This window comes from Pleurodeles waltl, chromosome 3_1 (assembly GCF_031143425.1).
Source record: "Pleurodeles waltl isolate 20211129_DDA chromosome 3_1, aPleWal1.hap1.20221129, whole genome shotgun sequence".
NCBI lineage: Eukaryota > Metazoa > Chordata > Amphibia > Caudata > Salamandridae > Pleurodeles > Pleurodeles waltl.
Genome location: NC_090440.1, coordinates 101920196 through 101947842, shown reverse-complemented (window position 1 = coordinate 101947842; position 27647 = coordinate 101920196). Strand labels below are relative to the sequence as shown.

The window sequence follows — 27647 nt, the reverse complement described above, 5'->3', positions numbered from 1 at the left end:
TTATATTGCAGCAAGCAATACCATTTACTTCCGTTTCGATCAACAGAGTCTATGAAACTTTTCTTTTCTATTGGTATCTCTTCTTCTTCTTCGTTCTCGATGCTTAGGGATACAAACTCATCAGTCCAATCATCGTTTACTGCATATGCCCATTCAGGACCGGAATACCTCCTGTTTGGTATCCTTTTCCTTTTCAATTTTGCTTCCCTTTTCGATTCTGCTTCGCTGGCACTCTCCTCCTTCGCCAAGTCCTTTTCTTCACTTGACGATTGTTCCACGACAGTCACTTCCTTTCTTTTCTCTTTCACTTTCGGCCTTCCTCCTTCGTTCAAACCTTCTTTACCCTTTTCTTTTATGGGTGAGATACTTAGTCTTCTTTTTGCACCGTGTCCATTTGATGGACCTGCGACCTTTTCTGTAGAGGTTTGAGCTTTTTCGTTCTGCTCTTCTTTGTCCCCACCTTCAGGGGAATCAGTCACGTTTTCCTTCTCTTTTTCTGTATCGTCTGTTTCTGGGAAAGCCCCCTTCTGCTCAGGCTCTCCTGCCTTCTCACTCTCTCCGAGCCCTTCGTCACCGTTACTTTCTTCAGGCTCTGTATCACTTTCAGCTGCTTCAGGTTCCTTGTCACCGTCAGCTGCTTCAGGCTTTTTGCTACCCTCAGCGGCTTCAGGCTCTTTGTCACCTGCAGCTTCGTCGTCGCTGTCTGAACTTTCTCCTTGGTCTTCCCCAAGTGAGTCGGGCTCTTCGTTCTCCAATAATATCTCCTTTTCTTCTGCTGTTGCTTGTTCGCTTTCAGTTCGCTTTTGTTCTGTCTCAGCACTCGGCACCGTTTTATCAGGCACTGGTAGTTTCAGCGCTTCAACTTCCTCATCTGTGGGACACAACACCTTCTTTGTATGACTGGCGTGAATCCAGTTGGGAACCCCCGCACACTTCACAGCAGTAGTTGTCGTCAGGATCACTTGGAAAGGGCCTTTCCAACGGGGTTCCAGACACGACTTCCTCACGTGCTTCTTTATCACGACCCAGTCACCTGCTTTCAGTGCGTGTCCTGGACCTTGGATCGGTGGCAAGGTGGTCGCTTCCACCTGGTGAGAGAAAGAGCGAACCACGTCAGCCAGACCTTTGCAGTAGTCTAACACCATATCATCTGTAATATTCAAAAGCATGTTTGCGGGAACTGCAGGAAGTCTCATAGCCCTGCCCATGAGAATTTCGTGCAGAGACAGTCCAGTTTTTCTATCAGGAGTGTTTCTCATTGACATTAGCACTAAGGGCAATGCGTCAGGCCATTTCAAATTTGTTGATGCACATATTTTTGCCATTCTCGACTTCAGCGTACCATTCATCTGCTCCACCAGTCCTGATGCCTCAGGGCGATAGCTGCAGTGCAGCTTTTGCTCAATGTTCAGTGCTTCGCAAAGTAACTTCATCACCTCGTTATTGAAGTGACTTCCCCTATCTGATTCTAAAGAGATCGGGAATCCGAAACGTGGTATTAACTCCCTCAATAATAGCTTGGCAACTGTAAGGCTGTCGTTTCTACGTGTGGGGTATGCCTCAATCCAATGACTAAAAATGCACACAATCACCAACACATATCTTAAACCTCCATGTACAGGCATCTCAATGAAGTCCATCTGCATACGACTAAAAGGACCGCTGGCCCTACCAATGTGGCTCGCGTTCACAACTGTTCCCTTTCCTGGGTTCATCTGTTGGCAAGTGACACATCGATGGCAAACTGCTTCTGCAGCTTGACGAAATCTGGGGTTAAACCAATCAGTTTTGAACAATCTTATCATGGCATCTCTCCCTAAGTGAGCTTGCCCATGATAGAACCGCGCAAGCTGTGATAAGAGACTATTTGGCAGAATTTTTTTTCCCTCATGTGAAACCCATAGCTCGTCTTGTCTCTTTATACATTGTGATTTAATCCAGGAATCTCTTTCATCCTCCCTGACATTATTCTGTAGTGCTTTTAGTTCTTCTATTGTATCTACGACCTTCAAGGCAAATGCTTCAGCTGGTTCGAGTTCTGGTTCACTTATTGTATTCCAATCATCCCTTAACAATATACAGTTCAAGGCACAAAATCTTGCGACTTGATCTGCATAGGCATTTCCCAGACACACATAATCCTGTCCTTTCGTGTGAGCACTGCACTTTACCACTGCAACTTCAGCTGGCACTTGAATGGCATGTAACAACTCCCTTATTCTCTCCCCATTTTTCACTGGGGATCCTGAAGAAGTCAGGAAACCTCTCTGTGACCACAGTTGTCCAAAGTCATGCACAATCCCAAACCCGTATTGGCTATCAGTGTAAATGGTGACTTTCATCAATGCAGACAATTGACATTCTCTAGTAAGGGCTACAAGTTCTGCTACTTGTGCAGAATAGACTCCTTGGAGCCATCCCGCTTCCAAGACCCCTGTCACAGTACATACAGCATATCCTGCTTTCACAATTCCCACCCCATCTCTTAGACATGAACCATCAACAAAAAGAATTTGGTCATTTTCATCAAGTTTTGTATCCTTGATGTCCGGTCGGGGTTTTGTGCAAAATTCAGTCACCTGAAGGCAGTCATGCTCGACGTCTTCAGCGTTCTCAATTTCAGCATTTTCTCCAGGAAGCAAGGTAGCTGGATTCAACGTAGTGCACCTTTTCAGCTGCACATTCGGTGAGCCCAGAATAGTCGTTTCATACCTTGTGAGTCTTGCTCCAGTCATGTGCTGCGTTCGGGAGCGGGTCAAAAGTATCTCAACTGAGTGAGGGACCATGACTGTTACTGGGTGTCCCATCACTATTCCTTCACTCTGAGTGAGGCTGATACCAACTGCTGCTACGGCGCGCAAACACCCTGGGAGTGCTGCTGCAACCGGATCCAGAGTAGCTGAAAAATACGCTACTGGTCTGTTTACGCAACCATGGGCTTGAGTCAAGACAGACAAAGAACATGCATCACGTTCATGACAAAACAATGTGAAAGGCTTCGTGTAATCAGGCATACCTAAAGCTGGAGCCCTGCACATGCATTCCTTTAATTTAATAAAAGCATCCATCTCATCCCCTTTCAGTTCGATCTGATCTAAGGCATCCTTTTGGGTCAATTTCAGCAAAGGTTTTGCTAGAGACGAGAAGTTGGGAATCCACTGGCGACAATATCCCACCATTCACAAAAACTTCCTCACCTCCTTCCTTGTCTTTGGTGGACTCATTTGAAGTACACTTGTAATTCTTTCCTTCATTATTTTCCGTGACCCTTTCTCTATCTGGTGACCCAAGTATTTCACTTTCTTCTGACAGAACTGCAGTTTGGAAGGAGACACTTTGGCCCTCATTCTGACCTTGGCGGTCGGCGGAGAGGCGGCGGTCGGACCGCGAACAGACCGGCGGTATTAAAAATGGCATTCTGACCCTGGCGGGAACCGCCAACACAGCCCGCCAACTTAACACTCCGACCGCCACAGCGGTACAAACAAACAGCGCGGCGGTTCCCGCCAACAGCCCGGCGGCAGACAAAGTACCGCCCACCCTATTACGACCCACCAATCTGCCACCTTTTCCGGGGCGGGAGCACCGCCGATAAGAACACGGCGGAAACAGACTACGAACGGGAAAACGCTCACCTCTACGCACTCCACGCGAGATTCCGGCAGTATGGAGCCAGAGTTACAGGTCATCCCCGCACTCCTATTCCTCCTCATATACCAGGAGCACGCCCGGCGGCGCGGAAGACATCGGTGAGTACTGCACCTACGACACAGGGGAGGGAAAAGATTACCGGCACACACCCACCCACCCACACCCACTACAACACACACATCAATGCATTCCCACAGATCACTGTCACAACCCACAAACCACCCCCCTCTGAAATAATGCAAAGACCAAAAGAAGAGATCATAAACGGGCAGATATATTGAAATATGTACGCCATTAATCCCAAAAAATAAATAAACTATGTACAAAATATATACAGCTACTAAATGTAGTCCAACCACTGTCCGTGGATCACAGGGGTCCTGTGCAAAGGGGCAAGGCCCAGTCCCACGACAAGAACTCCACGGAGAGAACACTGCAGGGGCATCAGAAAGAAAATAGGACAGGCACCTCAGGGGGAAGGGAAGGGGGGGCACCTCAGCCACTTGAGTACACGACGCCAGATCCACGAGGGGACTCCATGACCACTGGCCCATCCTGGGGAGAGCAAAGCCACAGTCCAAACAGTCCATACAGTGGGTGGCCTGCCCACTGGGCCATCCTGGGGAGAGCAAAGCCACAGTCCATACAGTCCATACAGTGGGTGGCCTGCCCACTGGGCCATCCTGGGGAGAGCAAAGCCACAGTCCATACAGTCCATACAGTGGGTGGCCTGCCCACTGGGCCATCCTGGGGAGAGCAAAGCCACAGTCCAAACAGTCCATACAGTGGGTGGCCTGCCCACTGGGCCATCCTGGGGAGAGCAAAGCCACAGTCCAAACAGTCCATACAGTGGGTGGCCTGCCCACTGGGCCATCCTGGGGAGAGCAAAGCCACAGTCCATACAGTCCATACAGTGGGTGGCCTGCCCACTGGGCCATCCTGGGGAGAGCAAAGCCACAGTCCATACAGTCCATACAGTGGGTGGCCTGCCCACTGGGCCATCCTGGGGAGAGCAAAGCCACAGTCCAAACAGTCCATACAGTGGGTGGCCTGCCCACTGGGCCATCCTGGGGAGAGCAAAGCCACAGTCCAAACAGTCCATAACAGACCCCACTGCCACTGGAGGAGGCAAGTTGGCCAGAGGACATCCTGCAGCCCTGCCCGAGATAGATCCTGCCCTGCCACGTCTGCCAAAGGGCCAGCGGTTCTTGCCTTGAAGGGCCCAGTTCAGCGGTTCTTGCCTTGAAGGGCCCAGTTCAGCAGTTCTTGAGACGGCGGGGCCCAGTTCAGCGGTTCTTGCCTTGAAGGGCCCAATTCAGCGGTTCTTGCCTTGAAGGGCCCAGTTCAGCGGTTCTTGAGACGGCGGGGCCCAGTTCAGCGGTTCTTGCCTTGAAGGGCCCAGTTCAGCGGTTCTTGCCTTGAAGGGCCCAGTTCAGCGGTTCTTGAGACGGCGGGGCCCAGTTCAGCGGTTCTTGCCTTGAAGGGCCCAGTTCAGCGGTTCTTGCCTTGAAGGGCCCAGTTCAGCGGTTCTTGAGACGGCGGGGCCCAGTTCAGCGGTTCTTGCCTTGAAGGGCCCAGTTCAGCGGTTCTTGCCTTGAAGGGCCCAGTTCAGCGGTTCTTGAGACGGCGGGGCCCAGTTCAGCGGTTCTTGCCTTGAAGGGCCCAGTTCAGCGGTTCTTGCCTTGAAGGGCCCAGTTCAGCGGTTCTTGAGACGGCGGACGGTCTATGGCCAACTGCTAAATGCCTGGTGGTGCCCTCCTGGGCAGCGGGGATGGTGCTCCTTCACTGCCCACCTGGGCTGTGGGTGGTGGGGCCCTCCTGGCCAGCTGGGCTGGGTCCTCCCTGGGCAGCGGCTATGGGGCTGGTGGGCTCTCCCGGGGCAGCTGTGCCGGTTCCTCCCGGGGCAGCGGCTATGGGGGTTGTGGGCTCCTCCTGGGCAGCAGGCCTGCTGCCTGACCTCTCCAACTTGCTGCCCTTGCCCTCCTTAGTCGTCGGCCTGTGGCCCTTTCCTCCCTTTGGAGCTGTGGCTGGTGACTGTCTCTGGGTGGTGTCCGGGGGGGATGTAGAAGGCGGGCTCCTGCGGCGCCCCTTCCGCCTTCTGCTCCTCTTCCCAGGGGGTGGGCTGGCTGTCCCCTTGCTGCTGGGCGAAGATCCAGACATGCGGGCTGGCGGGCTCCAATACCCCTGCACCCTTGTCAAGGGGGCTGCAGGGCTGGTGGTGGCTGAGGTGCTCTTCTTACCCCGACGAGAAGGAGGGGGGGGCTCAGGGTCAGGAAAGAAGTTAGTAGTGGCGAGGAAGAGCTTCTTGGGACAATGGAGAGTGGTAGGTACAGTGGGAATGGGAGTGGAGGGAGAGGATGTGGTTGTAGGTGAGTCACGTTTGCTGTCTTTGGGTGCAGGTGCAGGAGGGATAGGCTGTCGTGAGGTGGATGGCTGTTGGGTGGGTGGGTGGCTGCGTTTGTGTGGTGTGGAAGAGGGGGTGACAGACACAGTGGGAGAGGACACAGGGGACGTGTAAATGGCAGTGGGGGTGGTGACTGCACGTGTGCGGACTGGAGTGGAGGGTGTGCTGGTGATGGAAACACTGGCTGATGGTGAGGTGAATGGAGGTGTGAGTGTAGACGTCACAGGGAGGGAGGAGGGAGACGAGGAGGTGGGGGTCACAGAGGTGGTAGTGACTGTTGGCATGTCTGCATCGGAATGTTGCATGTGTGAATGTCTGCGTGATCTGTGGTGCTTATGTTTGGATGAGCTTCTCTTGGGTGTTGAGGTGTGTGCAGGCTGGTCTGATGGTGTGGGTGGGACAGGCAGAGGAACAGGAGACTGGGAGGAGGGAGTTAGTAGAGGCAGGCAGGAGACAGGGACAATGGCTGCCGTCAGTGCTGAGGCCAGAGCCTGGAACGATCGCTGATGGGCAGCCTGACCCGAATGAATGCCCTCCAGGTACGCATTGCTGCGATGAACCTCCCTCTCCACCCCCTGGATGGCATTCAAAAGGGTAGTCTGCCCAACAATGAGCGTTCGGAGGAGGTCAATGACCTCCTCACTGAGGGCAGCGGGGGTAACAGGGGCAGGGCCTGAGGTGCCTGGGGCGAAGGAGATGCCCGGCTTCCTGGCAGAGCGGGCACGGGGCGAACGCGGAGGGGCTGCTGGGAGGGCGGAGATGGTGCGCTGGGTGGCGGCTGTACCTGTAATGGCGGGGGGCACGGATGGTGCCACCCCCGCAAGGGAGCCCCCTTCCGAGGACGTGTCCGTGTCGCTGCAGGCTCCAGTCGTCCCCGTCGTGGAGCTCCCCTCGCCCTCCGTCTCACTGGTCCAGTCTGACTCTGTGGCATGGCCCTCCTGGGCCATGTGAGATGCAGCTCCCTCCTGCCCCGATGCCACTTCTCCTCCGCCTGATGATGCTGATGCACACAAGCACAGAAAGACAAACAAAAAGGGGGGGGGAGAGAGAAATAAAGGGATATTGATTACATGGATCTCCGGTACAGTTAGCGGACATGACAGACACAGATGCCCCCTGCACTAAGTTGCGCACTTGGGGTCCGCTACGCATTCCGTGGAACATGCCCTACACGCCTAGAGTTGTCAACTGCACCCATGGATGACACGGCCCAGGGATGGCTGTACTGACACACTACTGAGGGTGGTGGCTGGGGACACAGGGGCTTACGGGGGTGCCCAGCCTACAGATATCGCCCTGGCCTAGGGGGACCCACAGCCCTCCTCCCCCACCCAGACACCTCCACTGCGCAACAACAGAGTAGATAATGCTTGGACTCACCCCCTTGTGTCTGCTGTGCTGCCCTCACGCGCCCATCCAAATCAAGGTAGGCCACCGCCAGGATCCGGAACATCAGGGGGCTCAGTTGACGGCAGGCACCCCGCCTACGTTGGGAGGCCATCCCCAGCAGAGACTCGGCGGTCTTCTTGGTCCCGCGGCGGATGTCCTCCCACCTCTTGCGGCAGTGGGTGCCCCGTCGATGGTGGACCCCCAGGGCCCGGACTTCCTTGGCGATGGCACGCCAAATCCCGATCTTCTCATGGGCGCGGACCTATGTGACACGTACAGGGAGGGAGAAATACCACGTTCAAGTTACTCAGCATTTTCCTTTCCAGTGGCCCAACGCCCCCCATCCCCGCCAGGCCCCCCGCCAGGCCCAACATGCCCCCCATCCCCGCCAGGCCCCCCGCCAGGCCCCCCGCCATGCCCAACATGCCCCCCATCCCCGCCAGGCCCCCCGCCATGCCCAACATGCCCCCCATCCCCGCCAGGCCCCCCGCCAGGCCCAACATGGCCCCCATCCCCGCCAGGCCCCCCGCCAGGCCCCCCGCCAGCCCCAACATGCCCCCCATCCCCGCCAGGCCCCCCGCCAGGCCCCCCGCCAGGCCCAACATGCCCCCCATCCCCGCCAGGCCCCCCGCCAGGCCCAACATGCCCCCCATCCCCGCCAGGCCCCCCGCCAGGCCCCCTGCCATGCCCAACATGCCCCCCATCCCCGCCAGGCCCCCCGCCATGCCCAACATGCCCCCCATCCCCGCCAGGCCCCCCGCCAGGCCCAACATGGCCCCCATCCCCGCCAGGCCCCCCGCCAGGCCCCCCGCCAGCCCCAACATGCCCCCCATCCCCGCCAGGCCCCCCGCCAGGCCCCCCGCCATGCCCAACATGCCCCCCATCCCCGCCAGGCCCAACATGCCCCCCATCCCCGCCAGGCCCCCCGCCAGGCCCCCCGCCATGCCCAACATGCCCCCCATCCCCGCCAGGCCCCCCGCCAGGCCCCCCGCCATGCCCAACATGCCCCCCATCCCCGCCAGGCCCCCCGCCAGGCCCAACATGCCCCCCATCCCCGCCAGGCCCCCAAGCCAGCCAGTGGCCCCAAATCCAGATAGAATTAAACTCACTTGTTGGTCTGGAGGACCGTAGAGTAGCGCATACTGGGGGAGGACCCCATCCACAAGTTTCTCCAACTCCTCTCCAGTGAAGGCAGGGGCCCTTTCCCCAGTCGCAGCAGCCATTGTCCCTTCCAGACCGAGGTCACAGCAACACTTGCAGTATGTGAAAGTTCAAGTCGCAAGTGGATAAGTAGATAGAAAATGGCGGTCACGTCCGCGGCGGTGCGTACCGCGGCGGTGTGTCCCGCCACCGCCGGCGCCCTTCGCCATTGGCTCCTGAAACCCATAGGCTTCAATGTTAACCAATGCGGCTTCGCGCCGCGGTCTTCGCCCGCCGCGGTGTGCCACGCCAGCGCATTGACCTCACATCCCATTGTCACACTTCACAGGTCAGGCAGCCGCCATTTCCAGGGCCCACATGGCTCAATTTCAACTGCGTCACACAGGCCTAGGCCTTGCATAGCCACTCAGACACGCCATTCACTGCATAGAGAATCGTATACTGTGCTAGCTGTGATTACGTACCTGTGGGTTGCCTGACTGTGTGCTCCATGTTGTCCTTCCTAGGCACCGTCCGCTGGGTTGGGCGAGGAGACGGATGAATCCTCCCGTGTACCGACCGCTGGTGGACCTGGCGACAATGGAAGAACGCCACATTATCCTGACCTACCGTCTTAACCGTGCCACTATCCATGAACTGTGTGCCCGGCTGGAGCCCGACCTGATGTCCCCCATCCGCCAACCCACAGGGATTCCCCCTCTGGTGCAGGTCATGTCAGTACTCCATTTCTTGGCAAGTGGGTCATTTCAGACAACCGTGGGAATTGCTTCTGGGATGTCTCAGCCCATGTTTTCAAAGGTGTTATCCAGAGTGTTGTCTGCCCTGATGAAATCCGTGAGGAACTACATCATTTTCCCTGAGGTGGGCGAACTGGCTACAGTGAAGGGTGATTTCTACGCCCTTGGACATATTCCCAACGTAATTGGTGCCATTGATGGGACCCATGTGGCTTTGGTTCCCCCAAGAGACAGGGAGCAGGTGTACAGGAACAGAAAAAGTTACCATTCAATGAACATCCAGGTGGTGTGTTTGGCTGACCAGTACATCTCGCATGTAAATGCCAAATTCCCAGGGTCAGTGCATGACGCCTACATCCTCAGGAATAGCAGCATCCCTTACGTGATGGAACAGCTACAGAGACACCGTGTATGGCTAGTGGGTGACTCTGGGTACCCCAACCTGTCGTGGCTACTGACCCCAGTAAGGAATCCCCGGACCAGGGCAGAGGAACGGTACAATGAGGCCCATGGGCGTACTAGGAGGGTGATCGAACGCACCTTTGGCCTCCTAAAGGCCAGGTTTCGCTGCCTGCATATGACCGGTGGATCCCTAATGTACTCACCTAAGAAGGTGTGTCACATCATCGTGGCCTGCTGCATGCTTCACAACCTGGCTTTGCGCCGCCAGGTGCCTTTCCTGCAGGAGGATGGTCGAGACGGTGGTGTTGTGGCAGCGGTGGAACCTGAGGAGAGTGACGAGGAGGAAGACGACGGGGCTGAAACAGACAACAGGGACAGAATCATTGAACAGTACTTCCAATAGGACACAGGTAACATTTCAAAGATAATTTAGTAAATGTTAACTACTCTGCAGCATCTCTGCTGCCTGTCTATTTGCCCCAGTGTATGATGACTGAGTTTTGGCTTTTCCCTCCCTATTTCAGATCTGGGGTCCCCACTACGAGTCCTGTGCTTCGTTTCCCCATGGACTACAGCTTTGTGGCAGCTGTTTGTTGACTTCACCATGTACAAGGACATATTTGCACTGTCATGTCAATTACAATCTATTGAAATCACAGCCAGACTCCTGATATTTTGGTGCAAAATAGGTGTTTATTGAAGTGCTCAAAATGGGATGGGTGGTTTCAAGTGGGTGGGGGCTATGGTGAAGGAATGTCCATGGCAGAGTCCAGAGTAACAGTCACACAGGTGCATTGTCCAGAGGCCTGTGGAGAGATGGAGCATGGGCAGTTCGAGGATGGACAGGGTGACAATGTGGGACAGTGGGATGACATCAGGTGGTATCCATTGCTGGCGGGGGTCTTGACATCCTACTCTGTGTTGCGAGATCTCAGGGCCCTCTTGCGGGGTGGTTCTTCTCCTGCAGGAGGTGGGGGTCTGGTGGGCTGCTGCTGTGCGGGGGCCTCCTGTCCACTAGCGCCGGCGGAGGTGGATGGCTGTTCTTGGTCCCGGCTAGTGGCAGGGGCCCTTGGGTGTTGTTCAGTGTCCGCCCTGCTGTTTACGAGGTCCTGCAGCAGCCCTACCATGGTAACCAGGGTGGTGTTGATGGCTCGGATGTCCTCCCTGTACCCCCGATAGTGTTCCTCCTGCAGCACCTGGATCTCCTGGAACCGGGCCAGTACCGTCGCCATCGTCTCCTGGGAGCGGTTGTATGCTCCCATGATGGTGGTGAGGACCTCGTGGAGAGTGGGTTCCCTGGGCCTCTCCTCCCCCCCCTGTCGCACAGCTGCCCGCCGAGTTGCCCTGTTTCCCTGGGCCTCTGCCCCCTGGCCGGTGTGCCCACTACCACTGCCCCCAGGTCCCTGTTGTTGTTGGGGTGGTGGGTTATCCTGGGTGCCCTGTAGTGGTAGACACACCGCAGATTGACGCGCCCTGGAGACAGAGGCATGGGCCCGCTGGGTGGGAGCTGTGCTGGTGTTCCCAGAGGGGTTAGGGTCTATAGTGGCCTGTGCCTGTGTGAGGGGAACCGACTGTCCAGAGGTCCCCGATGGTCCGGGCTGGTCATCGGTGTCCAGATCGACAGAGCTGCTGTCATCGCTGACGGCCTCTTGGGTGGGGGGTGTGGATAATTCTGGCCCCTCCGCCGCGGTGTGTTGACGGTCGGGTCCTGCAGGGGTATAGAGGTATGGTTATAGTTTCAATGTGTCGCATATGGGTGTATCTGTGGGTTCTCGTGTCCCCAAGTGCTGGCATTCGTGTGTGGGGGCTTTGGTGAGGGTGGCTTGTGGGGGGGATGTGTATATGCATTGGGCATGCTTTGGTGATGGGTGTCCATGCTTAGTGGACGCATGCAGGCCTAGGTTTTGGGATGAGTGGGTTGTGATGGTGAGACATTGGCGGGGAATAGGTGTGGTGGGGGTGGGGGTGAGGATGGTGTTGGGGGTGAGGATGGTGGTGGGGGTGAGGATGGTGGTGGGGGTGAGGGTGGGGGTGAGGATGGGGTTCGAGGATGGGGGTGAGGGTTGGGGTCTGATTTGGCATGCAGGTGGGGGGGAAGCAGTATTGAAGCTTCAACTTACCAGTATCCATTCATCCGCCGACTCCTGCGAGGCCGTCAGGATGCAGGATGTTCAAGACTTCCTCCTCCCATGATGTGAATTGTGGGGGTTGAGGTGGGGGTCCTCCGCCAGTCTTCTGCACGGCGATGTTGTGCCTGGATACCATGGAACGCACCTTCCCCCGTAGGTCGTTCCATCGCTTCCTGATGTCTTCCCGATTTCTGGGGTGCTGTCCCACTGCGTTCACCCTGTCGACAATCCTCTGCCATAGCTCCGTCCTCCGGGCAATGCTGGTGTATTGTATCTGTGTGCCGAACAGCTGGGGCTCTACACGAACGATTTCCTCCACCATAACCCTGAGTTCTTCGTCTGTGAAGCGGGGTTGTCTTTGGGGTGCCATGGGGTGGTGTGTATGATGTGTGGGGTGGAGTATGTGTATTTAAGTGAGTTGAGTGTGGTGGTGTGTGTTGTTTTGTGTGTGGATAGTGTGTGGGTGATGGTGTTGAGTGGCTGTGGCTGTTATGTTTTGGATGCTGGTGTCTCGCTCTTGCCTTCTTTACGATTTTGTAAGCGTAGGGGTTTGTGGGTGATGTGGGTGGGTGTTTTATATTGTATTGTGTGTGTGGGAGTGGTGTGTGTATGTGTATCAGGTGTGTGGGATTCAAATCGTCCAATGTGGGTGAGTTTTGTTCGTTGGTGTGTATTCTGACCGCGCCGGTGTGTCCCGCCAATGGAATACCGCGTTTGAATGACCGCCGCGTGGATTCGTGGGTCGTAATGGGATGGGCGTATTTCTGTTGGCGTGGCGGTGGAGGTTTGGTCACCTCCACCTTTCCGCCGACCGCTGGTCTGGCGGTCTGTTGTGGCGGTCGGATTTTCGGAGGTTTGCCTTCTGCGGGTCAGAATGACCGTGGCGGGTTTCCGCGACCGCGGCGGGATTATGGAGGATTTCTGACCGGCGGTAGGCGCCTTTTACCGCCGAGGTCAGAATGACCACCTTTATGTCCATTCTCTCCCAAATGGTTCAACAGAGCAATGGTATCGGCTGTGCAGCCACTTTCTGTCTTTGATGCAACCAGTAAGTCATCAATGTACTGTACTAGGGTTGACTCGAATGGCAACTCTAACTCTTCCAAATCTTTCTTTAGGACTTGATTGAATATCGACGGTGACTCAGAGAACCCTTGAGGAATTCGACACCAACTGTATACTCTGTCTAGGAATTTGAAACAAAAGAGGAATTGGCTATCCTCATGAAGAGGCACAGAAAAGAATGCTTGTGACAAATCGATGACTGAGAACCACTCAGCTTCGCAAGGGATCTGAACCATTATCACAGCCGGATTCGGTACGACAGGGCAGCACTTGATTATGATGTCATTTATTTTCCTCAAATCCTGTACAAGTCGGACTTTCCCACTTGGCTTTATTAGTCCCATTATCAGTGAATTACATGGGCTGCTTAATACTTCTTTCAGTACTCCCTGCTTCACGAATTCGTCAATAAGTTGGGCAACTTTCATAAGGGTATCTTGTGGCATGTGGTATTGTGGGGTCTGGGGAAAGATCGCATTGGGCTTTACCATCACTTTTACTGGTTCTACTCCTTTCATTAATCCCACCTCTTTCCCTGTCATGTCCCACACTTTCTTTCCGACTGTTTCCCGTAGTTCTGCTGGGATATCTTCTTCAGTTATCATTGGTAAAAGACAAATCAGAGGATACTCTTCGTCAACTGTTTCTATTTCATCGCCCTCTACACTGTCCTCTTCTTCCCCATCACTGCTCGTCTGTATTGTTATTCCCTCGTTCGAGCACATTATCGAACAACCCAACTTGCACAATAGGTCTCTTCCTAACAGTGCAATCGGGCTTGAGTCACATACTACAAACTGATGTACCCCTTGATAGTTACCAATGTTGACTGGTATCGGATCTGTTATTGGGTTCGTCAGATGCCTGTTTGCTACTCCCACCACTTGAACTGTCCTCCCTGAGAGTGGCAAATTTGGTACCTCACTGCTCTTAACAGTTGAACGTGTGGCTCCCGTGTCAACCAGGAATGAGACACGATGGCCCATTACTCTTCCTTCTACGTACGGACCCCTTTGATCAACTTCTAAAGATGCCGCAAGCACACAATCTCCTTCCTCTTCTGAGCTTTCACTCTCCCATACATTGTTTATTCCACTCTCACTGTGTAATGGGAACTGTTGTACTGTGCCATTTGTGCTCATTACCTGACCCGTTACCTGTGGAGGAACCATCATTTGCTGCTGACTCATTGGTGCCAAAGGTATTTGCATTTGCTGATTAGGTAGCAAAGGTAACTGCCGTTGCATTGGCTGCATTTGCGTCATCTGCACACGGGGCATCTGCATCTGCTGCGGCTGCATAGGTTGTAATCCCTGCAATTGGTTTATGGTCTGAAAATTTGGGTTTGGACCTCTCATTTTCGGTCCTCTCATTGCCTGAAATGCATTGACGTCATTGTTTTGCTGACCAACACCTACACCTGCACCTGCACCTTCCTGCACCACCATCGGGCACTCGCGTTTCCAATGACCTACGTTTCCGCACGCGTGACACAGCATCACCTTTTTCATTGCCTGCACGCCCGTCACAACAGTGTTCAAATCCGGACCATTATTCACAAAACCTCCTCTGCCTCTGCCTCTGGCCTGTGGCTGAAACGCCATGTTTCCTTGCAACTGCGGCTGCTGTTGCTGAAACGCCATGTTTCCCTGCAACTGCGGCTGCGGTTGCGGCACCTGCTGTTGGAACCCTTGCATCCCTGGCAACCCTTGCAGCCCTTGCAGACCTTGCAAGCCTGTCTGAGCCGCCTTAAGCTGCATCATCATCACCTTCTCTTTCAGCTTTTTCTGTTTCACCTCAATTTCGTCGCTACAGTATTTCGCATAAGTCAAGACTTCATCAATCGGTTTCGACTGCCAGCAGATCAAATGCGACTTTATCATCTGACTTATCTCTGGTCTCAGCCCTTCCACAAATCTGAACACAAAATGAAGCATATCTTTCGCCTCGATTGCTTCCGTGCCACTGTAATTCTTGAACGCCTTCAACAACCTCTCATAGTAACTATGAATCGATTCTTTAGCCTCTTGGGCAGTTCGATCAATTTTCTGCCAATCCACATTTTTCGCGGCAACCTTCGTCTTCAGATGCTCAATCACCTTATAGTACAGACACATCACCATAGGTGATGGTGCACCTGTCTCTCTGTCTCTCTCTGGTTCACTTGTCGGCCAACCTACAGCTCTTTTGCAATCCTCCCACAAATATGCCGGAACCACAATCTCGAATAAAGTGTTCAGGTCTTCCCAGAGACATTTGGCAAGCTTCACAAACCTATCAGTCTGTTGATACCATTCGATCGGCTTCTCCCTCAGTTTGGGAAAATCATTCGTAAATGACTGAATATCGCTCCTGTGCCATGGTACATGTACTAATTTTCCCCCTGCTGTCTCCCTCATTGGTAACATGGTTACTGTTTCGCTGCTCTGCGGTCTTTTCTCATTATGCTCTGTAACACTGTCCCTCCTCTTATCCTTCCTCTTTACCCATCTGCTTTCCCACTTGTCTAAGCACCTCCACACTTGGGCACTCTGCAACAATTCTCTAAGGTGTGCCTTCATGCCTGCTGATCTCATGTGTTCAAAATCTGTGGTCCCAAAATCCAACCTATAGCTCCTGCTCAAGTGTTTCGTCTTGCCTATGTCAATCCCGTTCCTGTCTGCTACTTCCTGTAAACTTTTATGCACCTTGTTTACTTCTTTCGTGATTTTTGGACATAGATACCTCAACTCCTCTTCCGTGTAGGATTCTAACCTGTTCACACCCATATTCCCTTCCACCAATTCTTGTGCTTCCATGTTCAGCCTCATCCTGCTCAAGTAATCGTCTCCCTTCCCACTGTCTGAACTTTGTGTGGAATTTAGGCTGTTGAACCATTGTGTCAGCTGTTGCGCATTCACTCCCATCAGGGTAGCATTCACATCGACTGCCATCGATGGTTGCGGCAACTTTTCAGTGTTCGATGTTAATGGTATTATCAGCGGGGGGCTCGACCTCACCAGTGTTGACTGAGCGCATACGGGACTAAACTCCATCAAGGATCCGGGTCCAGTTGGCTGAGCCGCTATCGGAGTTATCCCTGGAGTATTTTCTATGCACCTTCTTTCTGTCCCATTCTGCAGCATTTGTCCCTGACTGCTCATACCTAAGTTAGGCTGACTATACAAAGGTACCACTGGACCTACAGTAATGGGCAGTGATATTGCATCTGGATTCTGTCCATTTCCCATATTCTGAGGCATGTTCATCCCCATATTATGGGCCATCATTGCCGGCATGCCCATCTGACTCCCCGTCATTTGAGCATGAACATTTCCTCCCTGCATCTGTTTTTGAGGCATCATAAACTGAGTTGATTCAGCTTGTGCCATTGTTGGGTTGTAACCATTCTGTACGCCCCTTACGGTTGGATCTAGAATCATCCCTCCACTGTTATCGCTGCTATAGTACCCTGGCATCTGCGGCTGATAATTTTCTGCTGGTTTCAACACGGGCACATCTGGATACATTCTCCTGACCTGCGGTATCTGTGGGGTGAGCAGTAAACTCGGGTCCTTAAATCCCGATGGTGCTCCTGGACTCTGCGTTTCACTGTTCTGTACCGATGCCGGAGGGGCAGAACTGGTACTTGGACCTTGTCCATTCTCTGCATAAGGCGGTGGACGGTCGTTCAGCAATTGCATTATCAACTCCTCATCCTCTAACTCCTCTTCTCTTCTCAACTTTTCCTCGTCCTCTCTGTCCTTGGAACACTTCCTGTCTGTCTTACAGGTAGCTTTCTTACCTGTCTCCTCTTCATCTTTAGTAATTGCGGGGAACAATTTTATTCCCTGCAATACATCTGACCTCCACACCTTCTGCGCATTATCCCACCTAGCATCCGCTAGTGTCTTTTCTACCTTCCTCATCCTTGTTTCAAACTTGTTCTTCTGTTGCTGCCTAGCCATGAGTTCCCATATTGCTAGAGCCTCAAACTGTGCTGGCCTTGGAGGTACTTTCATGTCATACATCGTGAATCTCAAATTCTCTAGGACCCTTATATTGAATGTCCCATGTATCGGGAATGCTACGCTCCCATGTTTCTCTGTCCACTTGTGCCATTGCTTTAGCCAAAGACACGGAGCAACCCCCTTTTCCTCCATTACAATGTAAGCTGGTGTGCCCTCGGGCGGCGTCTCTTCCCCTACGCTCGCTTTGATGTATGACTCTCCCTTCATCGCGCTCCTGAATGCTTTAAGGAATTTCATCTTTCTCGTCTTTTATTTAACCAAGTTTATAATCAATAGGTAATTTCTGTTTCACCAAGTTTGTAATCAATAGGTGACTTTAATTCCCGGAATACTCTTCACCTGCCTTTCCCCTTCCAATCGAGTGCCACGGACTGCGTCCAATCCGTGCGCGACCCGTCTCACCCACCAACCTATCCCAGCGCGGCTCCTAGTGACGTCACACTCACACACACTGCGGCTGACAAAGCCTCGCGGCTAGTCCTCCTTCACTCAGTTCCTCCCGTAACAACTTTTTGCATGTATCGCGAGCTACCAAAAACTAAAACAGATCTGTCGGTTTACTACAGGAAGGGTAACACAATCGCTTCAGGACCTTAGGGACTTTTCACCAACCTTGGCCACTATTCGATCTCTTTCACCAGCCTCGGCCGCTATTCGGTCTTTCTCAATCCCCACATTCGCAAGCAAATCTGACCCGCAGACTTACTCTCAACTTGTCAATGATCTGTTCTAGTGCACTTAGAATCTTGTCAAAGCCCGAAGTCGAAGTTTCTTTCACTCCCTAACACACGTACCCACTTGTTGACCACGCCCGATCAACCTACTAAACCGCCCAGACCACAACATGGATCAACATACTCCGGAGTCTCTTGACCTCGCAGGGCCCGTCTCAACAACAACAACCACGTGGACCTTTTTATGCACAAAGCGCCAGACGCACATGAAGTTCGACGACTTCCCTACTCTCACACTCGGAGCCGCACCTCCGCTAACTCTATGAAGTTCGACGACTTCTCTAGTTCTACACTCGGAGTCGCACCTCCGCTATCCTTAAAAGAAAACCCTCGCAACCTTTTCACACACTCTGCGGCAATAAGCAGTGCAAGCGCAAAACCCTAACTTCACTCATACCATCACTAGTACCGCCAACGCTGTTTCCACATCTCCTTTCTCTCCATTTGCAAGCTTCGAGATCCCGGGAAAGTCGCGGTGGACCTAGCCCATCATCATCTTGTCAATTATTTTCATCCAAAAAAATCTAATTCAACTTTTCGAATGAGGCCTCAAAATGCGTAACCGTTAATTCAACACCATGTACTCTACTGATACAGGGTCCCAAAAGACGTAACCGTCCTCTGCTACCATCTACTGATAGAGCGGAACGTGGTAACAATTTACCTGCGTTCAGACGCTCTTTAGGTCGATGAATCTTTTGACTAAGTGGGAACTCTCTGTACTTTTAATCGATCAATCACCTCTTATCGATAATCAATAACGAACATAAGCAACACCTTGAGCAACATAACACTTAACAATTAATCCAGAATACATTTCGGCGAACCCTGACCTTCCAGCCAGGAATAACCACACCAGTTTATTGCAAAGTTAGTGAATTTATTTCCCTATATTAACAAAGCTAGCACAATATAAATGTGTCTCAACACCAAATGATAAACATAAATGAACATTAATAGCTGTCCATATCGTCGAAACAAGTGTAATCTATGTAGCATTGGAATCACGAGGCATTCGATAGTGGCAATGCAAAGCACTAATACGATAATCTGTAATGGGCTAATTGCGTACATTTAGTCAGTATAACAAGACCTCAAATTGCATCGTGCGGCATATGGAATCCTCATCTAACCTCAAATTAGCATCAGCATGTGGGACTTCATGCAAAATAATTTGGCAACATCAATTTAGAAAAACTCCTAGCTAGGGTCCTTATCAAAATCAGCAGTTGGTTACCTAAAAGAAACACAATGCAATTTTACAATTTCCTTTCATAATTACCAATTCCAATCAGCAATCAATGAAGTCTTCGTCTCACAGGTACCGTTTCTCGATCAGCATGGGACGGGACAAAGGGGCAGGGGTGAACGGGGCAATTGCCTCACGGCGGCAAGATAAGATTACTACTTCATGCAAAGGGGCAAATCAAAGTTAAAGTCTATAGGGCAAGAATCATTAAAGTCTCTTTCTCTCGACTAGAGAAAGTATCAAAGTTTCTCAAAATGGCGTCGCAGCAAAATGGGCCATAGTAGCTACGAAGTCAAAATGGCGGGATGTCCGAAGATAGAGAGAGCTTTCCTCTCGTGCACCTGGTTTTTATAGACAACAGTTCAAGTCCTGTAGGGTCTCCATTGGTGGGTTCATAGGTTAGCTTCAAATTGACCAATCAAACACGACAGTTCTCAAGCTTTTATTTAAGCATACATTATCCTTGGAGATGGGTACGTAATTTGCAACATTGTCTCTCGATTAGCTTACTCTCAGAGCCTCCATTGTCCGCACCTGCAAGTCGACCTTGAATTAAAGAAAAAATATGCCATGCTGGCACTAACTTTAAGATAAGCATGTGAACAGTTTCTGTGGAAAAATACAGCTTCAAGCAGAAATACACGTTTAATAGCACAGTGGAAAAATACGAACATTTAAACCGTGAGACCAGGCGACTAGGCCAAAGCCTCCGCTAAAGTAATGCTAAGCTAAGGCATTTCAAATAAGCAAATCGTAGCACACGTTTATGATTATGTCGGATTAGTGCAATTCTAATACACCACGTTATATGAAGCACGCGTATAAATGATGGCAAACTACTCTGAGGGCACATTTTGTCCCCGTACAATCTTTATTAGTTCGGTTAATATCACACATGATTGTTCCACACTACGTTTATGCGTTAATAAATCAAAACCCTTCATTTTCTGCTTCATCATGTCCCACCCCCTCACACAGTGAGCTATGCCTGCAGGTTAATTATGGTATCCGTGACTTCCTTCACACACACATTTTGGGGCACGCGCCCTATCTGGCTACAACAATACTCCAACATCTCGTGCAGCACCTGAAATGGTTTTATTGGAGAGATCCTAGAACACCAATTGGTGGTCCTTTGTCCACCTGTTTTCATGCTTACAACAGACCAGATTGCCAGTGACGGCTGCATATGTTCTGGCTGCAAAGAATGAACAGCAACTTGAGGGGCAATGTATCTCCTTTGGATCTGGAAGTGGAAATATTCATGGCCTCTGTTGATACGAAACCACACGTCTTGAGGGGCACGGGCCCTCTGTTGGACGAGACAACCAGTAGTTCTCCTTTCTACTTTACATGTAACCCAAAACAGGTACACAAAAAAGTGAAAGAGAGGAAGACAGACAGAAAGAGACTGAGCAAGTGAAAGTAAGAGACAGAAAGAGTGAGAACGAGTGTGAGAAAGTGATAGAATGTGTGAGAGAAAGATGGAGAGAGCGAGATGTGGATGAAAACTAAAAGAGGTTGACCGAGAGAAAGGGCTAGAGATACAGAGCAAGAAAGAGCGTAACAGAGAGAGAGTACCAGAAAAAGAATGAGAAATAGAAAAAGAGGGGAATGCACGAAAGTAACACATTGAGTAAAAAAACAGCGCTGGGTAGAGAAGAGGGAGAGCAGGAGAAAAAGTTGGTAAACGCTGCTTCTTTTAGTCTCACTTCCCCTAACACCAACAACTCATGTTTATGCCCCAACCTGGGATGGTCATTTGTTGTTGTCCCCGTCGCTCAGATAACATGGACAGAGTTAGGATTGAGGGCTGGGTTTCTTAGCGATCCGATGTTGGGACGTCGACGGAATCGTTTTATTCTTGCGCGACACTCATACGACAGTAATGCACATGGATATCTGCCTTATCCTCTTGCCAACAATCTCCATTTTGAACAGCTCACATCAGAACACAATATAAAATCCAAGAAACTCGCAGAGCTTCTGCGGGGGGATTAGCCTGTTGATACCCACGCGTAATCGAAAGCGAAAAAATCAATACAGCAAATCCCTTAAGGTGACCCGCTATTCAGGGCTTAGTTTTAGCAAGTCAGATGTGGACGGCGCATCACATTTGACAGATACAGGGCAGTACGTGTAAATTTATTCAGGAAAACCTGAAGTGGGATACGAGTTACTTGCATTTAGGGACATTTGTTAGACCTAAGTTATCGTGATGCAGTCATTTTTCTTAATAGAAACAGCAGTTTATACAAGACCTCTTTTTAGAAGCCTGCTTTATTCTGTAAGGTACAAATTATGGCAAATGAGATTCCGCGCAGATAGGACGAACTGTGTCTCTAAAGATAGCGGGTGCCGGTGTCTGATAAAAGTTTAGTTGTGAGATAAAGGAATCTGTTGACCTTTTTTACAAGCAGTTTGAGGACATTTCAGGCTACTGCTCCGAAGGGCCTGGTGATGATTTACAGCCTTTTAAAGAATTGCAATCTATCTTAAATGACACAATTCCATCGACACAATTGATGCTAAAAACCATCCGAGATACTGACTTTTCCAACTTCTGTGTATTTTTACAGTGTACTCCTGTGTGAGGCTTCTTTACCATTTACATCCCTGTGTCATGCTTAGCATATATTTTTCCTAGTGTTTGAAAAGGCACCCACAAAAGCACGGACATGTTGCAGCAGTTACAAACCAGGCAACCAGGATGTGTCTGATTGTTTTTTGTTTTTTTTTGCACAACCACGCGACATCAGCACCAAATGTGCTCCACTGGTGCCTGGTGAAATCATTTTATGTAGCTCCTACTAAATACAGGGCTCAATTTCCACGTTATCTGCATTATTCACAAGGGCTTCCGGGTAAAGGGGCTCACGTCACCTGCACAACCGGGTTCCCATCACAGGTTATTTTGCGACTGATGACTAGCACTCAAACCTTTCAGCAAGCGACATGCATTTAAAATGTAACAGTGAAGGCAAACCCTGGGGAACCAGTGTCCCGTGCTGAGAATAATCCTGGGCAACAGAGCCCCATGCTGGGAATAATCCTTACCTGAAGCCCAGGAAAATCAAACCATGCCTCAAATTTAAGAGGGCCTAGATCCTCCTTGTGCCACATTAGCGTCCTTTTTTTACGCTAATGTGGCCCAACGAGGCCGAAATTGCCACACCATATTTACTCCGCGCAGAGCAGGTGTTAAAAGGAGGCACACCCTTGTTTTCAATGGGCCTCAATGTGCTTTGCAGGATTAGCGTCAATTTTTTTTATGCTAAACATGCAAAGCGCCAAACTAGCATAAAAAATGTGGATGCTAGTTCCCTAGCTACCGCCATGGTGCACCGTATGTTAAATATGACGCACACATGGTAGCATTAGAGGGACGCTAAAGAGCGCAAGAAAGTTTTTAAATCAGGCCCCATATGTGCTCCAGGAGGAGGGGAGGAGATATGGCAAAACTGATGGAGGCTTAATGGAAGATGTGACCTAACAGCCAGTACTGCCAATTGAGGAGCTAGGTTCGAGTCCCAGCATTGCTTCACCATCTTGTGATTGAGGGTAAGTCACTCAGGGCCTGATTTAGAGTTTGGCAGACGGGTTATCCCGTCCGCTGTATTGCAATTCCCATAGGATATAATGGCATTGTAATACGATGGACGGGATTCCTAAAAAACTGACCATGTGTGAGTTGAGTTTGCACTATGCACAAAGAATAGACTGTACCAGACTGTTGGAAATGGCTGTCTCTACAGGGTCACCCCAAACGTTTTGCCTTCTTCCTGCTACTTTTTGCTGGATTATTGCCGATGGTCACCAGTTCTACAGTGTTAGTGCTCACTCCCTTAAACATGGTTAGATTGGCATATACTTGATTGGCATAGTTAATTTACATGTAAGTCCCTTGTAGAGTGGTATAACATTAAATGCTACCAGTGGGCCTGCAGCTCTTATTGTGTCACCCACTTAAGTCACATCTTAAAACTTGTCCCAGGCCTGTTTTGCAGCCTGAAGGCAGTGGCCCACTGCCATATCGACTTGGGATTTAAAACCCCTTGCCAAGCCTTACATTTTTCTTTTACTAAGTAGCCCACAGGGCAGGGTGCTGTATAATTAAAAGGTAGGACAGGTACGTGTTAGTTCTACATGTCCTAGTAGTGGAAAGGTACCAAATTTGTTTTCTTTCTACTGGGAGGCCTTCCCCTCCCATAAGGTAACATTGGTGATTCCTTGTTAAAAACAAAAACGTTGAAATACGTAAACCAGAGGTGGTAGATAAGTTATGTTTAGTACCTATGAACTTGTAATGATAAACACTCTTTAATGGTAAAATCAAATGTATCCTCACAAGTTTGAAAAGGTCGCTTTTACAAAGTTGGCATTTTCCTGGTCTTAGCCATTTATGCCTGTAACCTGTCACATGACTGAGTGTAACCGACAGTTGGGACTTTGTGACGTGCCATTACCTGACTTGATGAGGGAGCGGAGCTAAGCACAACCCCACTTGAAACTGAATAGGCTGGGCTCTGCCCCCACACAATAGGCTTAACAGGCCTTCATTGTCAATGCAGCTAGCTAGAAGCCAGGGCATGGGAGACAGAAAATTCCTGGAACTTGAGATAATCTTTCTGGAAACTTCACCCACTGTCTAGGAGCAGGGCACCAGAGTATACAAATAGGGCTCTCAGACCTGCTCCTCAGTTCACTTCTGGACCTGCAGCAAGACTCTCAGAGGACTTCCTGTTGCGCCCTGCTGTGCACTCTGCCAGACTTCTGCTGTACCTGGAAGTTCTGGTTTGCTACCAGGTGCTTGCTTGAAACTTGCAGAGGCCAGCCCTGCTGTAGTGCCTTGCATCACCACCCACACCCAGGACCTCAGAATTGATTTAAAGAGCTAGCTTAGCTGGTCTCCTGTTCTGAGACACAGGGACATAACAGGTCCCAGACTGAGTGAGTCTTGAACCTCCAAGAGGTCTCCATCCATTCCTGGACCCTTTATTGTGGTGCTTAAGATACCCAGGGGGGCATTTTCCAAAACTGAGGACTTGATATTTTGAACCTTAACATTTAAAAATTCAGAACTCATGTTCTACTAATTGGATTTTCATGGTTTCGGTATTAAATAATTAATTAAAATGTTCTCTTATTTCTGAATTGGTTTAGAATTTTTATTGTGTTGTGTTTTCACTGTGTTACTGTTTGTGTACCTCATAAATACTTAACGCATTCCCTCTAAGTTTAGCCTGACTACTTGTTTACCAAGCTACCCAGGGTTAAGAACAGGTTAAATTATTGACTTTTTTGGGTTCACTCTGCAAGGGGTTGTGGCTGTTGCTTGATCAGGGCTCACACCCCAGTCAACCAACAACAATAACATTTATTGACCATTGCATAGAACAGGGGCAGTAGATGTGGGGCGCTGGGCTGTGAAAAAGGAGTTCTAGATGGCTTTTAAACTAAGCCTGACTGGAATTGACCTGAGTGGCTCTTGCTTCCATACAATGTCAACAAAAAAAAGTATGTTAGACCTGGCATTCTTGCCCTGGTTTCCCTTGACCTTTTCCCTTCAGAGCTTCAGTTTTGCTGACCTCGTTGTTGGTGGCTTTAGGACTTTGGGCACTTTACCAATGCTAACCAGTGCTGAGGTGCATGTGCTGTCTGCTTAAAACATGGTAACATTGGCTTATCCACAATTGACATACTTAATTTACTTATACGCCCCTAGTAAAGTACACTGTGCCACCCACTTATGTAGCCCTTTAACATGTCTCTGGTATGCCATTGCAGAGCCTGTGTGTGCAGTTTTAAACTTCCAAGTCGGCCTGGCAAGTTAACCCTCCTGCCAGGCCCAAACCTTCCTTTTCAATACACATAAGTCACCCCTAAGGTAGGCCCTGGACAGCCCAAGGGTAGGGTGCAGTGAATTTAAAAAGTAGGACATGTACTGTTTAGGTTTTACGTGTCCTTGTAGTAAAAAAGTTCTTAAATCTGTTGTTCACTACTGCAAGGCCTATCTCTTCCCTACAATAACATTACCTTATTAGATTTTATGAGTGTAATTTCCAAATGAGAAGGGATGAGACACCCACATTTTGTGTCTCTAGAATTGCAATTTAAAGTCACATCATAAGGTGAAGTCGGATTTTAAAATGTAATTCAGAAAATTGCACTTTTAGAAAGTTGGGCTTTGTGCATTCCTTCTAGACAGCCACAAACAAAGGGAACTTAGGTGTGACTGATGACCATCCACATCTCCCATCCTGGGCAGGATGGGAGAGAGAAGCTGACACACATGAATAGGCTGGGTCCTGTCCCCACACTACAGGGTAAATTCTCCCCTGTAGTGAGTCTGGAGCCAGGGTAGGAAGGGCAGGGACTTTGTGCAATTCAAAGGCATATCTTTGAAGTCTCTCCCACTTCAATGGCAGAACTGGGTATAAGTACTGGACCTCAAATATCACCATCTCAGTACATTTCTGGACCTATGGATACTCTGCCATGAAGCAGGACTGCTGTGCTGCTGAAAGGACTGCCACTCTGCTAAACGGCTAAAGTGCTGGATTCCTGCTCTGCTGACTTGCTGCCCTCCTTGCAAGGGAGTGAATATGACTAGACCTGCAACTCTCAAACCCAGAACCAAAGGGGCTCCAAGGGCTTGATAGCTTGCCTACTGATTGAAGTCTCAGGAACCTAAATGACTTCCAACTCACCTACTACAGCACCTGGACACTGTCAACTATGAGTCTTGCTAGGCCAAGTGGCGCCAATCCAGTCCTGGGCGTGTGAAAGTTGGTATAAAGTGCTCCAGTTAAAGTCAGAACCGGCACATCTCCATTAACGCCACACATCACCGCTGCTGCGAGGATCGAGGACATCACATTACCAATGGTGCAGCACATCACCTCCATTTCTGATGCATCTCTGACTTTGCGCAGCTCAGAACTGACGCATTGACTACATCCTAATGATCTATGATGACCCATGGGTGCCTCTGCTCCTCGCACCTCCCACAAAGTTGACACACATAAGGTACTTTTGCAGCAGGCCAGGGATGGTCCCTGTATCTGATGTGTGCTCCATCATGGTCAACCTGAACTTTCAGATTTTACCCCATCTAGTGCGACCTGAAGCTTTTTTGTAGTACTTTTAAGGACTACTTTTCAGTTTATTCTTTAAAAATTAATATCTAAAGTTTTAATTATTGGATGTTTGTCGGTTTTGTCTTGTTTTGTTCTTTAAATTAAGCTCCATGTTTCTAACCAGGTGTGGTATCTTTTTGTGTTTTCACTGTTTACTGTTTGTTTTTCACTGTTTACTGTTTGAAGTGTTGCACAAATACTTAACACATTGCCTCTTAAGTTAAGTCTAACTGCTCTGTGCCAAGGTGCCAGGGATCAAGCACAGGTTAATTTAGGGTGTGTTTGTGACTTACCCCGCCTAGCATTGTGGTTCCTGCATGCACAGGGTGCATTCCTCTGCCAAACAAAAATCTGATTACTAATAGCATAGATCATTGAAATCACTGTATGTGAAGTGCAGCACTCAACAAAATTACTACAGAAATTATGACCTGTTACACGCAGTGCTGGGACTGGAAAGTATTTACTGCAGGAACCCACAAATTGGTGATCAACGCATGGCAGAGGTAAGGGGGTGGAGTCATGAGGGCAGAGCCATCTTCTATGTTTATTTAAAACAAATCTGCTGAAAAGAAATTGCCAATAAGGACGAATCTGTTCTAGCCTACATCATTTGTCACAGGGATTTTATTAATACCCAGACTGTCCTTTAAAAGCACACACTTTACAGCTGAGCTGGTAACTCCCTTGCAATACCACCCAAAAATAATAAATATGTGTCACCAGGAAGCTTGAAGAGATTCCATCAATTATAACCAATACTGCCTTCCAGGCACCCTTTAGGTTTGCAGATTGACATGCTCTGCACTTTACATTTCTTTTAAGCAGCAGCACCCTCACAAGAAGGCTTGTTTAAGTGTGTGCTTCTTCCTTGTTTTTACAGCAAAGGAGACTCCTTGCCTTACACTTCAGGTGAAGCTTTCCAACTGTTGAAATTTAGTGTCCCGGGATGGTTGTCTTTTCAAGAAAATTATGGGAACTGTGTTTCTTACTTTAAAAAATACCCCTCCAATTCTACCCACTTTGACCACTGGTTTTGAAAGAGCTCTGTGTTTTGTCTAATCACAGTTTTGACTCATAAGGTAGCATAGGAGGTTAAAGTGCCTCCTCCAAAACACATCATGAAAATCACATTTGTATTGCACATCACAGATTTGTATTTTGTATTTTATTTGGATAGGTAAATGGGCTACTGCTTTTGACATTGATATCATTTTGTTAGTACAGACAACCCAAATCACTGCATTCCACTTTATATCCTAAATTTGTGTTTCTTCTGCCCCTTCACATTTATGTCTACATGTATGGACAGTATGTGAATCCTACACCTCATAACTCTCAAGTAATCTTTCCTGTAAATTGATTTGCATACTTGAATGAATTACTGGGCTTCTGTGGGTGACGTAAAGCCCACTGGCACCGTACACTGGGATGCATAGTTGTTAGGAAGTGGTCCATTAGTAAGGGCAGGTAGGTATTGAAATGTAGTAATAACACCACAATCACTAACCAGGTCCAGTCAAGGTCTCAATAGATTAACCTTTGCTCAGCACTTGGTAGCTTTACTCACAATCAGT

At 49.9% G+C, this 27647-nt stretch overlaps 1 protein-coding gene across 2 annotated transcripts in view; it reads right to left on the bottom strand.

Moving 5' to 3' along the window:
- Window positions 1–27647, bottom strand: part of NELL1 (neural EGFL like 1) — a 3335977-nt gene that overhangs the window by 396761 nt on the left and 2911569 nt on the right. The window lies entirely within an intron of this gene.